Source organism: Apaloderma vittatum, unplaced genomic scaffold (genome assembly GCF_000703405.1).
Source record: "Apaloderma vittatum isolate BGI_N311 unplaced genomic scaffold, ASM70340v1 scaffold6514, whole genome shotgun sequence".
In the NCBI taxonomy this organism is placed as follows: domain Eukaryota; kingdom Metazoa; phylum Chordata; class Aves; order Trogoniformes; family Trogonidae; genus Apaloderma; species Apaloderma vittatum.
The window spans coordinates 39,337-56,540 of NW_009713219.1; the positions used below are offsets into that span (position 1 = coordinate 39,337).

The 17,204-nt window shown below is 44.8% G+C and overlaps 1 protein-coding gene across 1 annotated transcript in view; it reads right to left on the reverse strand.

Annotated features, from left to right (window-relative positions):
- The window catches only part of GRM7 (glutamate receptor, metabotropic 7), a 212,102-nt gene that overhangs the window by 18,453 nt on the left and 176,445 nt on the right, over positions 1–17,204 (reverse strand). The gene's annotated exons all lie outside the window — the stretch shown is intronic.

Sequence of the window (17,204 nt, forward strand, 5' to 3'; positions counted from 1 at the left end):
ACTCTTAATTTCTCAAATTCTAACCATTCGAGCCAGCGAATAATAATTAGCAAGTAAATCTCCTTCTCCTTTCTTCAGAAACTTCTCCCCTATAAGCGGACGAGCCCCCTGAGTTGATTTGCCTCCACAGAAAACCTCGCACCGCTTCTTCCTCTACCCAGAAAGCACAAATAAAGGCACAAAAGTAACTGAAGGACCTTTCTATTTATCTAGAAGCAGACCTTCTCAGTTGGGAGCAAACTTTCTGAAGTATTCATTCGGCCAACCTTCTACTGACTTTCTCTTCAGCCAATTTAAGTACACAACATCAAAAAAGTGACCAGGGATCTTGTGTTTTGGGATATACAGCTTAACCTCCTCTCCTCATGGGCCATCTGACTCCTGGCCACAAGCCACAGTCCCTCAGAGGTGTTGAGCTCTCAGAAGCACAGCAAGACCGAGAAGCTCCAGGCACCCCACACTGGATCTCGTGCTCCTGGGATGAAAACGCACCTGCCAAGGTAAACGTACTGCAACCTCACTGCAGTAAATTAGCATGATGCACACGTCAGAAGAATCAAACATTCCTCTTCCATCCTTTGCACGGAGCCTTCGGAAGCTGCGTGAGAAAATCAAGGTGCGAAGCATCTCAAAATGCGAAGAATCATCCTCTAAGGAGAAGCAGGAGAGAAGCCCGGAGACAGCAGGAGCTCCTCAATCTCCCTGTAGCTCGCGGGCTGGCCCCTTGACGCTTTAGTGTACTTTCATCAGTGTGGGCAAACGAGATAACACGGCGTGTACGACGCAGGCAGGCGGCTCTGTCGGGCTGCAGGTCACAACCGTTGCCCCCCGACAGCAGCTCCTGTATCTGCGCAAGGTTGTCATGGCAATGAAACGTCTGCGGATGCAGCTGATAGGAACTGCTGCTTTGCCTTGACAGCACTGAAAAATATTGCCAAAATTATTCACGGCCTGGAAATAAGAGAGGCGCAAATGCCCTAACAGTTTTCTCCCCACTATATGCTGCTAAACATTTTGGGTTCTGCAACCTTCTTTGTTTTTATTGCACAGTAAATCACTCAGCCTTGCATTATGACGGCAAGCAGCCCTTCCGTTTAATGCATTCAGGTCTTGCAAAATTAAATTTATAATCCAGAATAAATATAAGCGCTTTTAGAATCACACACAGTAGCTTAGTAAGCTAATACTAAGAGAAAAAAAAAAAAGAAAAAAAAAAAAGTCAAGCCCCAAACCACCCTTACAAGCCTCTGCCAGCACTGCAGGACAGCTCTCCGTGAGGGTTTCTCCAGGTTTGACTGGGGCTTCACATGGAACAGAAAGTACCATGTGTATGCACAGTGCCTGCACCCATCCTGCTCTGCGGAGGCCAAGTCTTCCTGAACTGTCAAACTTGAGTCTTAACAAGGGAGGAAAGAAAAAATAAGAAAAGAAGGTATTTCAGCCCATTCTATGCTCCTAATGAAAAGCAGAGCTCCGTGCAGAAGATTCATTTTACAGAGCAAGCTTCAAAATTTTATTTCTGTCCTTTCACCTTCAATTTTGTCATCCCCGATCCAGCCATGCGGATGTTTTATTTATATCCAGTCACTTTCACCCAGTTGGAAGGCATTCTCTGAAATAAAATTGCTCTTTTTTCAGAGACAGTCCAGTTAATAGACTCCCTTCACATCCACTCTCCAGCAGCTGAACCTCCTTGATCTACCAACACATCCAGCTCAAAGAAAACCCACCCCAAACCCTGCCCCTTCCACACAGAAATCCTCCAGCCCACCCAGAAGAACGAGACTTGTTCTCCTCCACAGCTGGATGTAATATTTTAACAGCCACGTAATTCTCAACATTTTGGTTTGTCAGAGAGATTTCTATGAGGCTGCACCCAAGTAAGACTGAAGGAAGGTGCTGCCATGCATCACGGTCACTGTCATCCGGCTTCACCAGAGGTGGGTCATTTTTTGAAGAATTTATTTGATTTCCTCATAATTCTATTGGCTCCAGTATATTAATTTCTGTGATCATCTGGTTCATGTGCATGCTTGTTCTGTCCCTACTTTACCTTTTGTCTCTGAGTAGACTCCACCAGGCTGACAGGGAAGGAGGTCTCCATCTAACCCTGTTGTGAAGATGGTTGAAGCAACCACCTCTGCAATTCCTCTCCAAGAAAGCAACAAACCAATCCCAGAAAAAAAAATCTCGCCAGCCTAGCCCATCCAAGAACTGAACAATTCCCATGCTAATTAGAGCCATCTCCTTTCCTCCATCACCGTGACCCCACCATAAACCCCAGAAAAGCGGGTAAGAATCTTTCAGTGTAATGGCACTTTGACCCAGGCCTGTATTTAGAATCTATTCCATATATTTGCATACAAAGTAGGATCTAATTCTTCTTGGAGACCTTCAGAGGAATTCAAAGTGCAAACTGGTGTCAGCAGAGGAGCGGGGAAGAAAAAGGCTAATCCTACACATTTTACTTCTCATTAAAGACCTTCAGAGTAGAACGCTGATTATTAAAAAGCACTGAGAAATACGTGTGTATATATATATATATATGAAGCAAGCCAGCTTTTCACTGACTGTTAAAATTATAGTGTAATTATTACTTAGAGCATTTTCGTATTGCTTTTGCTACTTAGAAGCAAACTTGCTCCAGCAGGATGCACGCTGTCCAACATCGCTACCGCAGCGCTGCACAGAGTGTGTGATTTGGGACCTAAAGGTTGCACTCCAGCACAAAGATCGGCCTGCAGTTCTACCCAGTCACTCGCTTTAGCCAGATTCTGATTTATTTATTAGCATGGAAGTAATTTTTTTTTTCTATAAAAGAGAACAGAAGAGCGTGTGCTACAGCTGCTTAAAAGAATGGTTGTATTCATGCGAGTATAAGGCAGCAAAACCTTCATTCCTGACCAGCCATCATTAAAGCAAAATATAGAAAAATAATTCCTTATGTTAAAGAAAACAAAAAGATTTAAAAAATGCTTTTTTCTGTAAGTTCCCTGAGGATACTTCACTATTTTGATGGAGCCTAATTTCCCAAAAGCAACTAGAGGCAAAGAAAGCCACTGCAGGATCCAGAAGGCAGCCTGGAAGGCTGTGCCTTGTCTGCACAGGACACGTGAAGCAGCCAGAACTAACACATCGTCTCCATTTCCAAAGGCCACAAGGAGAAAAGTTTCCATGGTTCCCGAGGATGCCAGCCCCCGTCCTGCCATGTAACCCTGCCAGAGCTACCCGGAAAATTGCACAGGGAGACTGAAATATTCTTTGCCTTCTTCGTTTTGATATATCGGTTCACAAAAGGCCATTTTCCTCCATAGCTGCAGAACGGTCAAAGTTCAGCGTGTACTGATTTAAAAGCGGCAGCAGCGTGCCGAAACCTTTCCATCATCAAAAAAACAACCCACAAAAAACACCTGCCCTCCCCCAAAAAAACAACCCACAAAAAACACCCAAACCCCAACAGTCTTGCTCCCCAGCCAAGGTCCAAGGCTGCTGCCCTGACCCAGAGCAGAGGCTTCCCCCTACCGAAAGCAGATCATGACACATTCCACCCTATCCCACGGGAAAACACTACAGGCCAGGCCAGAATGCAAGAAATTCTGTGAATTTTGTGAAATATTTGTGGATTGTTTTTTTCAAAGTGCTCACATTCTGCAGGTGTGCACCAGTAGGTGTTAATTTTCTCCATCGTTCCTTCAGAGCTGTCCAAGTTTGCATTTAATTAGCTAAATGACTTGAGCCATCCAACTCTTGTTGCTGCTAATGTATCACAATTAGAACAAACTGTTGCCAAGGCAACTGCTCAATCCATCATAATTCACAAACTGGAGCAAGCTTTGCTTTGTGGTTGACGCCATCCTTGGGCTGCTGTGACATGCAGATGGGCGTTTATTGTCATGCTAAATTGGGAATGGGTAATCCCAGAGTACAAGATGATTTAGGTGCTCATTTAAATGAGATTTAATTACAAAAAGTCTATTATTTTAGGACCCACCAAATCCCAGTCATTCCACAAACCTTGTCGGGAGGTATCCATGCATATCAACGCTAATCCAGAGAATCAGGAAAGAGCTTCCTCTCTTAATTATCGTGCATTGAATTTATTGCGCTGTAAGAATGAACTGAAACTCTGTCTCACGTCTGATGCTACAATGAGGATTTACAGCAACATCCAAACCATTTTCCAGTTTGGTCCTGCATTACCACACCGCAGCTGACAATTCCTCATACCAGCCCCAAGTTCACTCTGAAATTAACTCCTGCGCCCCACACCTCAGAGATAACAAATCACCACAAATTACTTAGAGCTTCTTATCAGCAGTTCATCTGGGATACTTTCGCAGAAAGCAATCTGGAATACTACAGCAGGATGGTTAAATAATCCGTGGCCTGACAAAAGTTAACAGCCCACACACCCTATTCTGCATCTATACCTCATTAAATGTATTTTTGCTAGCATAAAAAAAGCAAACGCTGTTTATTGCTGCCTGCACGGCTGTACAACATACCTGCTTTTATACTTAGCTGAGAATTATTTACTGCCTTCTATTATTATGCGTCGAAGAATAAACGCTGAGTACCGAGTAGTTCCCTTATCTCTGCATGAGGAAGCAACACGGAAGCTTGTAAATGCAAAGCTGAATGTGTGAAAAATGATACCTTCTGCCAGTGCGTGCCAGCCCTGGGCCTCGAGGGAGGAAAAGCATCCAAAGGAGGAATTTTTCTGTGTGTATGACTGTAATCACATCAAGCCAGTCCTGTTGCCACAGGGAAGTTCACGTTAATAAAAGGTTGTTTTACGCATTACCTTCCCAAGCTCGGTGACGTGGGGCACCAGGCAACCCCCCGCGCTCCACAGATGCTGCCTGGGTGCATGTCCAGAAGATGTGTTGATTTTTATTTTTCTCCTCAAGAAAATCCTTGCTCAGGTCCAAGTTGGGCTAAACCCGGTGCTGGGCTCTGCCTGACGCTCGGCCGGCAGCACCAACGCTTGGAGAAACTACCAACAAGGATGTTTAGAGGCCCTGACTTTTCTTCCTTACCTTGAAGTCATTAGCAGATTTCATCCTCCGGTCAATAGAATATGCCGAAACAACATTGATTCTGAAGTTCTGGAGAAGGAAATCACTTGATCTTTCTGCTTAAACTTCCTTGGCCCTCCAATTAAAGTACCCAACTAAATATTAACGACTACCTAATATCAGTTTCCACAAGACTTTCTCTCCAGTTGTAATCATGTTCTAAGCACCTTGGCTGAACTAATTGATTTTCGTTCCTTTGTGTTAGTCTCACCTAACACAATCTCCTGCTAAGCTTTAAAATGTATTTCACTCTTCAACTTACTGGTGAATTATTGTTGCTAGTCAAGTTTGTTAGCAGGATCTGTTCCACTACTAAAAAGAGCTATCTTGTCTTCAAATTATATTTAATTATCTCCATTAAACATCACAGGCTGCTCTGATGTTGAAAATGTAAATCACAGGGAACAAGAGGAAGATGATAGCTATTGTTCATCCCATATTTTGTCCTCCTACTCCCTCTGCATTCTTTTAAATAAACGTCTCTAACCATAGGTCCAATGAAGATCTTGCGAAGGCTTGACTTACAACACATACATCATTTTTCCATTGGTTTAAACGCAACACGGACATTACTTAATCGGTGAAACCATAGGATGCAGGGGCAAGGTTAAACCTCAGGTTTCCCTACTCGGGCAGAGGTAGTTAATTGCTCACTGGATGGCCTTTAATGGGCAATTAGCAGCGTGAGAAAAGCCGTTATTGCCCAGTGAATAACCTGTTCTTTGTAAACGAGTCTCACCTCGCTCTCCCACCCTGGCTTTTGTCAACAGCGGTACTTCAGCCATTTAAAGGCCGAATGCCAACATAGATTGAATAACCTCCTGGTGAAGCACCTGACAGGTTAGGTGAAAAAGTGCTAAAAGCAGAAAAACCGTTCCTAAAGCTTTAACCATGAGAGGGGTCAACAAGGCTCTCCTGCCCGGGGTGGCTGGCCCCACCAGCAGGGATTTGGCTGGGAAAAGCCTGCCAGGTAAGGGAGATTGGATTTGTAAAACCCTCTTCACACCACCAGCCCCAGGTGGGCACCTGTCCAGATGCTGCCTACCCCCTTCCCACCCGCTCCTCAGGCTGGGGAGAAAAACACCCAGGTCTTCTTCTGTTGAGACGGGCGCGTTAGCACTAGCAAAAACTAAGATGGAAATGGTGTTAAACCATCAAACTACAGAAAGAAAAGGTCATCCTTGCTTTTGTTTTCCCCTCCCTGGACAGGTCATCGCCCTCACCCGGTGACAACCCGTGGGGGTGGCTGTGTCACCGCTACAGGCAGGGCCAGACCTGGGTCCTGCCCCCAGGACAAAAGAAATAACCTCCCTCTGACCTCTCCCCCTAGGTTCCCTTTTCTATTTTCTCTTCCAATTTGTCTCCTTGCTCATGCATAGGAGCAGCCTCTGCTGTACACGCGTGTAGGCATCTTTGTTTCGGCAGTCACGGACTAAACCTCCTCTTTGAGGGGCTCTTCGTCATCAGGTGCTGATCCTCTGACAACACTTCCCAGATGCTTCCTGACGTAAAAACAGCCTCACGGATTTCTAAGGCTGCTTCAGAAGGAAGGGCAGAGCAGGAACAGATTTTCAAACGTCCCTCATTGCAACATGCATAAGCAAGAAACACACCCCAAATCACTTTTGACGGGGGAACACTTGGGACACAACATTTTTTGCTTCAGTCTGTGAGAATTCATTTTTGTTTCTTTTTAACCTTCTGCTGAGCTTATGCCTCAAAGACAAAATACAAGGCAATTTTCTCTGACTGAGTGTGATGGTTTCTACTTTTATTATTATTATTACATGCCTGCTTAAACCATTTAAAACAACAAATAAATCCTTCAGGTCAGTATTTTTGCATTCATGTATTAACATTTTTTTGCTTTCCATTAAATTGGCCTTGCTAGACATTAAATTGGCCTTGCTACACTTTTTCAAGAGTAGCTGTTTTCTTCCTCTGCGAATCCAGCTATATTTAGCTCACTGGTATGCACAGAAGACCTGACATTTTTGTGTTAGAGGAGCTTACTCAGAGCAAACTGCAACCACCTCCACGATCAACAGTGGTTTTGCCTTGCAACAGGGGAAATTTCCCTACCAGTCCCTGCAACTTTGCCTATTTATTTATTTTTTACTGATTTTGTAGAAAACTCATTTTGGCTTTACTCTCCCGGGGAAAACATCAGCTGAATTGTTAGCTCCGAAGCTGTGCATTCTCGGGTTTGGTGCAGGGTAATACAATTATACTGCATGTTGGAAGGCACTGACACCCGTGTCCCACAAGCTCACCCCAACCAAATCAACAGCAAAACTCCACTTGACTGACTCCCTTCTAGCAGGTTTGTTTCCTCATCTCCTTTTCTTTCTGTTTATCCTAAAACAAAGGGAAGAGAAATGGAGCTCTGGATGCCTGACCCAAGGTACAGGCAATAAAAGATGCTCCTTCCACGTGGGGCTGCCAGGGGTACTCGATTCAGTGCCCCTCCACAGGCTGTTTTCACAAGCCATTCACATACAATGACAAAAGTGCTTAAGGACCCATTCTTTCTGCTGAAATGGCTTGAGCAAATGAGACCTTGGCTCTGGCATCCAAGTTCTGCAAGAAAACTGAGAAACATCTGCATAACTTACATTGTACTGAATAAGCCCTTCATGGTTTTCTCTTTGTTCCTGGATGAGCTTAGAATCAGCTTCCATTATTTCTTACTCAAAATAACATTATTATGTTTCTACAATACCCGTGGGGTTCAGAAACTGGTTACGATTTGCTCTCACAAAATGCTTCTTCAGTTCCCGGTGTTTGGCTTACGATGTTAGCCATGATCTACAGGATTTTTCTGAAAAGATGATTAACTCTCCTTATTCAAACAAAGGAGCGCTAATGGGAGCTGAGGCTTTCTGCAGCAAAAACCAGGCTGCACTCTACATGGCACAGACCTAGCAGGGCACACCGTCCTCTGGCCACCTGCTGTGGAGAAGTCCTGCAGAGGTTAGCACAGGGCATGACCCTTCCATACCGCCCCAAACCATCCCACCTGAACCCCTGACGCAGGGCTCTCCCCTAAAATGCATGCCAGAAGAGAATCAGGGATTGTAGGAATCACAGAATGGGTAAGGTTGGAAGGGACCTTGAAGATCATCTCGTTCCAACTCCCTGCTGTGGGCAGGGACACCTCTCTCCCACCAGCCCAGGTTGCTCCAAGCCCCATCCAACCTGGCCTTGAACCCTTCCAGGGATGGGGCCCCCATAACCTCCTTGGGCAACCTGTGCCAGTGCTTCACCACTCTCATGGGGAAGAATTTTTGCCTTTTATCTCATCTAAATCTACTCTCTTGCAGAAGGAATACATCAGTAACTCTGGGAAACCACCTTTGCCATGCACTGAACTCAGCTTCATACACAGGAAAAGTCAAAATAACCCCTGAAATACATCATCAGGAATGGAAACTAATTGTAAAGACAAACTTACCCTCCCTTCTTCTGAGCAAACGAGACAATTTTATGATCACTTCCCCATAAACTAACTTGGAAGAACTGTTTTATAATTACAATTACCCTCTGTCGTGTATGTAGCTACCTTGAGGTAGGTGTGACTCTCGGCACTGTTCAGAACCACTTGTTCACAAAACAGGGCTTTGCAAGCCTGAGTTTTTTCCTGGTGCTACCACAGAAATACAGCGAGCCTGCACAAACCCCTCACTAACACCCAGCAGCAGCTGCACGGCCGACCCAACAGCTCTGCTGGAGAAATTACGTTGTCAGCTCAAGTGAGTTTGGCATCGCAGAGATACCGAAACGCGAGCTAAAATTTTCATCAACAAAGTAATTACTCTTCTGGACTCAACGGAACTGCGATTGTTTCACATGGAGGTGTTGTCAGTTTACACTGCAGATAAAAACTGTTTGGTAACACCGAGATTACTTTTCAGATGTAAAACTCTCCTGGCAATTCTATGTGTTCTAAAAAAAATTTAAAAATAATTAAAAAATAAGGAACTAAAAAGTACATATTAAAACTATGCATTAAAAACCCAACGTTTTCCCCCGAGCTGGGGATTCTGGGTTTGGAGCAAACAATGTGAAAAGGCACAAAGATATTCCTACGTCTGCTGTCCCAGGCCATCTGAGCTTGTCCGTACCTTGTGACTCCTGGTTCCCCAGGCTAAACCAACGTAGGGCAGGCTGGAGAGGAGGAGATGAGGATGACCTGGTGCAGCATTTCAGCTGCTCTAAGCTGGAAGAAGGGTTCTCCCCAAAAGCCACTGAAAAATTATTAAATATATGGGTTTGGCCCAGAATGTCCCCTTCCCCTGCCTGGGACGGCACGTGTGGCAGCATGCCCTGCCATGGCGACACGTTCTCGGTGACCTGCAGAGTTTCTCTTCAAGAAGGGGAACGTTAGGAAGAAATTCTTCACGGAAAGAGGGGTTAGACACTGGAACAGACTGCCTAGGGCGGGGGTTGAGTTGCCATCCCTGGATGTGTTCAAGTGTCACTTAGATGGGGTGTTGGGTGATGTGGTTTAGGGGTGAACTTGTAGTGTAGGCTCAACGGTTGGACTCGATGATCCCAAGGGGCTTTTCCAACCTGAATTGTTCTATGATTCTCTGATTTTCAATTATGTATTTTTGGTCTGCTTACGTGGCCCAGAGAGGGAAGCCCCAGCACAGAGCAGGGAATTTGCAGCCCCTTGCTTTGTGCCCTGGTCGCTGTGGCAGACAGGGGGGCCGGGGCGACCCCCTCCGTGATGCACACTCCTTTCCAGGTGCCATTTAATTTTCCCATCTTCCCAATTGGGTTTTTTTCTCTCTCCTCGGTGCAGGAGGGAATGGAAAAGGCTGGAATTATCACAGCAAAGAGAGCCCTCGCTCTCTACCTCAGACATCAAAGCAGCACGCTCGCAGGCTTCAAAGAGTCCCTCAGCGACTGCAGAACTACCGCGGGGTTGTAATTTCTGGTTAAATGAATACATCTCCGTTACGAGACTGCCACATGCAAATTTAAATGCAGTATTATTACCCCATTATGAAGATACCCGCTCCAATAATTGAAAATTTTCGCAAAATGAATTGATTGTTAATTATCTTTTAGCTTTCACCTATACATTCCTGCAAAGCTCTCACGGATACGAGCACGAAGATGAGGACGGCGCGGCTTTTACCTGGCTGGTGGCATCCCTTCGTTGGAAACGTACACCCTCCTCCTTAGGTAATTATGTGGAACATGATTGTGGCCTTGGGCTCTGCCTGCTCGGTGTTTTCAATTAGGTTTTACTACAAAAGTACATATTAACATTAAAGGAGCATTACAATGCGGCAAATGTGATAAAACAGATCAATGCTAGGTGCGCCTTATGCTTCTGTTGTTTCAAGAATCATAATCACCATTAATTTATGGCCTTCTGAGGAGGATCTAATTACTCTAATCATCTCTTATTACACCCAGAGTATGCACTTTTGCTGTTACCTAGCTTTAAATACCTGCCTTGACAATACAGACAACGTAGACCTGCAATTTTTAGCATTCCTACAGTGTTTTACTGGCTGAGCTGAGCTGAGCAGGTTCTGAATCCAGTCAGATCGCCGGGTGGGAGATCTCCCAGACAGGATCAAGTGCAGGTAGAAATCCCCCCCGCACACCCCGGGGATGAACACAGCCCAAGAACTTACACAGAACTACAGCACCTGCCCGCCTTTGAACTGTATTTCTGAAATTGCTGCACACCAGCTGATGCAATGCTTCCAAGAACGTAGTTTTTAAATCCATCTCCAAACACTTTCGGTTTCTTCTGCATGCAAGGAACTGTTATTACTGTTATTATTGCATTCATTTTTGAAACACTCCAGTCTGTGCTTGGCTGTACATTACACAAATTAGTGGTAGATAAAAAAATAAATAAATCCAGACGCATTATATACTTATAGCATTATATATAAGTGAAAATCAAAGCTTTTAAAACACGTTTAAATATACAGAGGTGCTTTCCCACCACTCATTGTCTTCTACCGAGTGTAGCAATGCAATTACAAGATATTTCATGGCAACATGTACTAACATCTCGCTTCAGAGAGTCAGAAAACTTCAGGAAATATTTAACGCTCTATGGAAGTGACTCAACATCCTTTTGAAACACCTGCTCTCAAATCTGGTGTAAAGAAATGCAACCCCATCGGTGCAAATGAGATCACATCTGGATGTCCTGGAGCCAGGTTCCATCCCTCATGCGATGGCAGTGATTTCTCAGTGTAAATGAGATGTTTTCACATCCATCTCTTAATAGCTGGAGGAAGCTGAATGGAGATAGCTCACAGTCACAGCAGAAGGGCTGCACCAGAAGTAAATCTACCTTCCATCCTGCATCTCCTCATGGGTCTCCGAGCAGCAGAACATCCTTCACCTGACCCATCTCCTGCCAACAGCTGCTCGCAGTCCCTGTGGAAGCGGGTATGAGATCACAGAATCATAGACTGGTTTGGGTTGGAAGGGATCTTAAAGCCCATCTCGTTCCAACCCCCAGCCATGGGCAGGGACACCTCTTGCCAGAGCAGGCTGCTCAAAGCCTCATCCAGCCTGACCCTGGATACTTCAAGGGATGAGGCACCCACAGCTGCTCTGGGCAAACCCATGCCAGTGTCTCACCATCCTCCTAGGAAAGAACTTCTTCCCAATGTCTAATCTAATCCTACCCTTCTGAACATCACTGACCCCACCATCACCACCCTCGAGCACAGTCCCTTACAAGTCTTTTGTGCTGTTATTTGACTAGCAATCCCCACTCAGAAGAGAAAAAGAATGCAGAAGGTAATAAAATAAATCTTAGCGAGAATTTTACTGAGAAGTTATACGATTAAGATTTTTGATTAGTTCAACAGAAATTCACTTTGAAACTCTGCAGACATGCTACAGAAAAGCTATTCACCGAGTTTTTTATGCGCTTTGTCGTAACGTTCTTACATATCCCATTAAAAATATAGGCAACTAGGATAATTTTTGTAATAAAGGTTATCCACAAAAATAATTCACTGATTATTTAATTTCTAGATTTCAAAGAACACTTAATTTTCCCCTCAGTTCAAATGAAATGCTACGTACTCGCTGTGAATAGCCCAGTACTCTACAGAAGTGGACTTGATTGCACGCTCTGCTCTCGGAGGATCTCCAGACCTTGCAGCGCCAGCCTGGAGGGCTCTGTCTGAAATGAAGCGAGGCTGCTTTTCAGTTCAGGCTTGTCTTAGGACAACGCTAGCGTCAGATCCTTATATCCCATGGTTTTCTCACGGATACAAGCTTGAGGCTTGTGAAAATACGATTAAGAACTTCAGCATGCGAATGTGCAGACTCCTAAGATAACGAAGTGATGGGAGAACTGAAAGCATGTCGGTGAGTGAAATTAATATTTGTGGTTAATGAGTCTTATGCAGGTGCTATTGCTAGAATGCTGCTTTAAATGAACACTGCAACTCCTGACTGTCCTCCTAAGAGCCCCAAATTATGGTACATTCAAAGTCACATTCCCTGTGAGCCTTAAAGCCTGATTTTCTCCACCATCCAAGAGTGTAAAACTCCAACAAATGTTGCATTAAAATCCTCATAACTCCCAAATCCACATATGTAAAGTTGCTATGGCAACTGTCATCTCAAGCCTTCCCAGGGGAGAAAATAAATGTGTGTCCTACCTGGTTAATCGGTATTTGTGTTACAGAGAATTGAAGGGTAACTTAGTTTCACCAAAAAATAGAGCATATACTGAAGTGCTACCGTGTTAATGTGACATTATTTAATCAGAGCAAGAACCCACTTTACATGTGCCTTTAAATTACAGTATTTATGTAACATTCAACACAACAAGTACAAATGCTGCTGCCAAAAATACCTGACTTACCCTGCTTACTGCTTTGAATAAAATAAGCCTTAAAAAACAGAAGGAAAGTGGAAGAGAAGATGAGATTAAGGACTTCACATTTACAATTAAAAAAGAAGAAACCCACATCCAAAGGTTAATGCAATCTGGATGCAAAAGTAAGCTGATGGAAGATTATAATCGTATGATCAACTTTTCCCCATTTCTCTTCATTCTGGGATGAGTACAGCTCCCAAGCAGGAAGACCACATCGGCTGAGAAATCTCCATCACTCACTCAGCATCACGATTCTATTTTTTTTTTTTTAACTTGAAAAACGTCCTGAAAATAATTCAAGAAAAAAAAAAAATCCAATTAGGAGGATATATTAAGCAGGATGTCGACAGTTATTACTAGCTTGTAGACATACCCAGAAATGTATTATTTTAATCTTGGCAATTACTAAATAAAAGTAATCACAGCTACAAGGCAATAAAATCTCTGCAAAACATAAAAACGTAACGATAACATATCCCCCTGTATTGGTTCAAGGGCGCAGTCTGAGCAAATGAGATCTTAGGGGAATATTCAACACACACAACTACATTTGTGCGCAGTTGAGGGGCACAGATACGGACTTCAGACCTGCAGAGATGATGATTTCTTTTAACCTGATGGTTACAGCTCTGGCGAGTTTCCAAACTCCTCTCCCTCAAACCCCGAGGAGCAGGCTCCTGGGAAGCCACGTGTCCACATGGACCGACGAGGAAATTCAGTTTAAGCAACAGTCTATCTATTCCTGTGCAACAGAGCTACAGAAACCGTCGCTTACATTGCATTATTAACATAGATATATGGTAATGTATAATTAACCATAGGAGAAGAAAATAATTTGTGATGCCATAGTCCTTCATAATTAGAGCTAAGCGCTGGTCGGAAGTTTAGAAGAGAGGGAGAATAGAGCAGCAAGAGGGTCCCCACCCTAACCGAGACCACTCCACACAAACCCGGAGGCAATTCCTGCCGCCCTGCTGGGCTCCGCACGCCACCACCAACACCCCCACGCTCAGCATCTCCAGCCTCCTACTGCATCCTTCCTTGGCAAATCTTTCCTAAAAGACATTATTTCCAAAAGCTGGCTTTGCAATTCGGGATGCGCTTTTTATCTTGGTCGCCTTCCCAGTAGATTCTCCTGCAAACGGGGAGGAGGAGAGGGATGAAGCACCTCTGGGAACACTGCTGCCTTCTCTAGGCTTTGCCATGAGACCACGCAGAGATCGCTGCCACTTGCCTCCGAATAATAATAAGAAATGTTGAAAAGTATTGTTTTGCCTAATGACAAATAGACTTCTATGTGCACAAAAAAGCAAGCCAGTGTTTTAAGAACTCTGCATAACACATTGATTTAACTGCAGATGGGTTTTTCCCCCCCCTTCACTTTGCTTTTACCATGAAAGTATTGCCTCTGGGAAGCCACAACGCTATAAATTTTAAAAAATATTTACATTACGAGAGAGACTAATAATAAAAAAAGCAAACTATTACTGCCACCTATGATGTTTCCAAGTTGTGTTAGAGCAGATCACGTGCTCTGCTATGCTGCTGCTCTATTACAGTATCTATAAAAGGAAAAAAAAAATAATAAAAACTAAAAAAACCCCAAGAAATGAAAACAGGTGACTTCAAGAAGCGGAGCATGGCTCAGCTTTCCGTGCAGCGCACCAGGACAGCCTTAAACCGCTGACCCCCATCAGTGATCCCGTCAGCACAGTGCCTTGCCTCTGGAAAGGAGTTAAAATCAGACACAGGTAAAGCAGAAGCGGATGAGCAGCACCCGTGGCCCTTCCCAGCTGCCCGCTTTTGCATTCCAAAAATTCTGACTCTGGTTATCGATTTCGCCGCGCTCTGGCTGACCTTACCGAGCGATCCGTGCTCTTTTCAAGTGCCACTTGCTATTGACTCCGCCGCGGAGCTACGACTCCTGTAATTGGTTTAACAGCTCTTTGAGGCCACTTTGTTTCTGATAAGATACCCACATGTCTGCGGAGAATTTAAAATGGTTTGGTTGTCAAAAACAATTACACCAGGAGCGCGGAAGCTGTGCTTCATCCCTACGGTGGCTCTTGGAGTGTTTGGGTTAACAACCCGAGCGACACCAAGGGCAGCAGGAGGGGGTGGGCTCTGTCCTCTGTCCTAACCCCCCCAAAGCCCCTGACCCTTCAGCTGCTGATGGATTTGGTCCTTAGGGGCTGCTCAGTGTCGAGCAGTGAGTGACCCTCTCTGCTCTGCAAGGGACTCCTCTGTATTTAGTGTCTTTCTACCAAATACGTATGAAAAGAAGGATCTTTCTGAGCCAAGGCATGGCTCGATTCCAGTCCCCAGCGCTGTGTCCTGCTCCTCAAAGGTTACATCAGCATTCTGGAATATACACTGGTAGCTACAGGAAAACACAAAAGGACACCTCACCCCAAATACACGTCCCCCAAGAACCTAACAACAGCAGCGATGCCCAGGCGGGGAGCAATGGTGGCGTGACCATGGCACGAATGCTGGAGAAACTCAAAGCAAGGTGAAATGGGGTGGGACACCCATATTCCACCCCACCAGGACATGACACGCCGCATCGCCAAACGAAGCCTGTAAGTTATAACGGCCATGTGCTTTGCAAATTTGTAGGTAGCGAGCTGGCTGAGTAAATGCACGCTGCGAAAAGGTCAGCAATCTGCTTTTTCCAGGTGTCGCCTCCCATACATCCGATGTATTATCTCCATCGTGTAAGCACAAACTCTCGAGATCTGGCCATCCTCAAACCACACTGCCTCTCCCCCATCTGCTGCAAATGCTACTGCTTGAATTATTTGCCTTTTATGAATTACTTGAAGCATGCCTCTAGTTGGCTTTTTTTTCGCTGGTGTTGCTGTTACCTTCTACACTGAACGAGGCAGATATTTTCTATATGCTTTCTACCAAACAGCATTTTGTTGCTGTTACCTTCTACAATGAACAAGGCAGGTATTTTCTATATGCTTTCTACCAAACAGCATTATACTTGTATTTATCGATAAAAAAAAATAAATCCATATGATGAAAATCACAACATTATATATAACACCATTTCTCAGTTTAAAAGATTGCATTGCATGAGATTTTTCAGCAGGGGCAATTTCCATTTCAGCAAAGACCTGTGTGGCTAAGCTTAAGCATGATATTTTCCGGAGAAAATACCTGACAGGAAATCACTAGCAATCACCAAAAAGTACAATCCCCTCTCCCCTACTCAAAAAAAAAAAAAGAAAAGAAAAGAAAAGAAAAGAAAAGAAAAAAAAAAAGAGGGAGGGAGACAGAAAAGAAAGCAAAACAGCAACGCTACCGATCCACAGGGGATGATGCTCCAGACTGGAGCCCAGAAAAGCAAAAGGCTCCTTCCTTCACCCAGTGCTCTCCTCCGTGTGAAATGGAGCTCACCATCGTTTCTTCCACTGTCCTGCGCTAATTTGTACAAGAATCTTTCTTACTTTTCAAAGAAGTACAGGGTAATTCAGCTCCATGACTACATGGAAGCTGAATGCTTTTGCTACTAAAGGATTCGGAATGCTGGCAGCAGCCTTTGAAATTCTTCGGGTCTTTCCATCACCTGGTTAAATCTTTGCAGACAACACTATAAAAGCCCTTCATGGCTCTCACCTGCCGGGCTACAGCACCGCCAGGCAGGGGCACAAAGCCACAAAAGCTGCGTCGCGCTCCCCGCGTCCCACCAAAGCGACAAGTTGGCCCAGCTGTGCTTAAAGCCGCTGCTGCTGTTTCTTATCTCTCCCTCGACAGGGAGAACAGGGGCATCTGAAGCATCCGTAAGGCTTGGCAGACCTGCTTTCCCTTTGAAATTAATTACCTTCAGGGATGCAACGGCTGCCCGTAAAGCCCAGTGCTGAGGTGAGGTGATAGCTGGAAACCTCTAACACCTCTGCGTCCTCCAGAGCAAGTCCCTCTTCCACTGGGCAAACTGAGGCCAAACCAGTTGCAAACCTCCGTGCAGCCCACCTCCCGAGCTGCAAAAGGAATAAAGCTCTGGTGCAGGCACCTCCTGGTGGAAGGGAGCTGCAGCCGGGGCACAGACCTGGCCGAACCACACCGCTGCGCCCTGCGGTTTTACTTCAGTAACCCCGAAGTTTGACAGCTGCAAGTTTGGAAATTATATATCCCTGGTGAAAAATGAGACATGTCTTTTGCCAGAAGACTCTGAAATTACAGATATCTCCAAACAAGACCCAGAGAGAAGGACAGCCAGACCTCTATCACCGAGC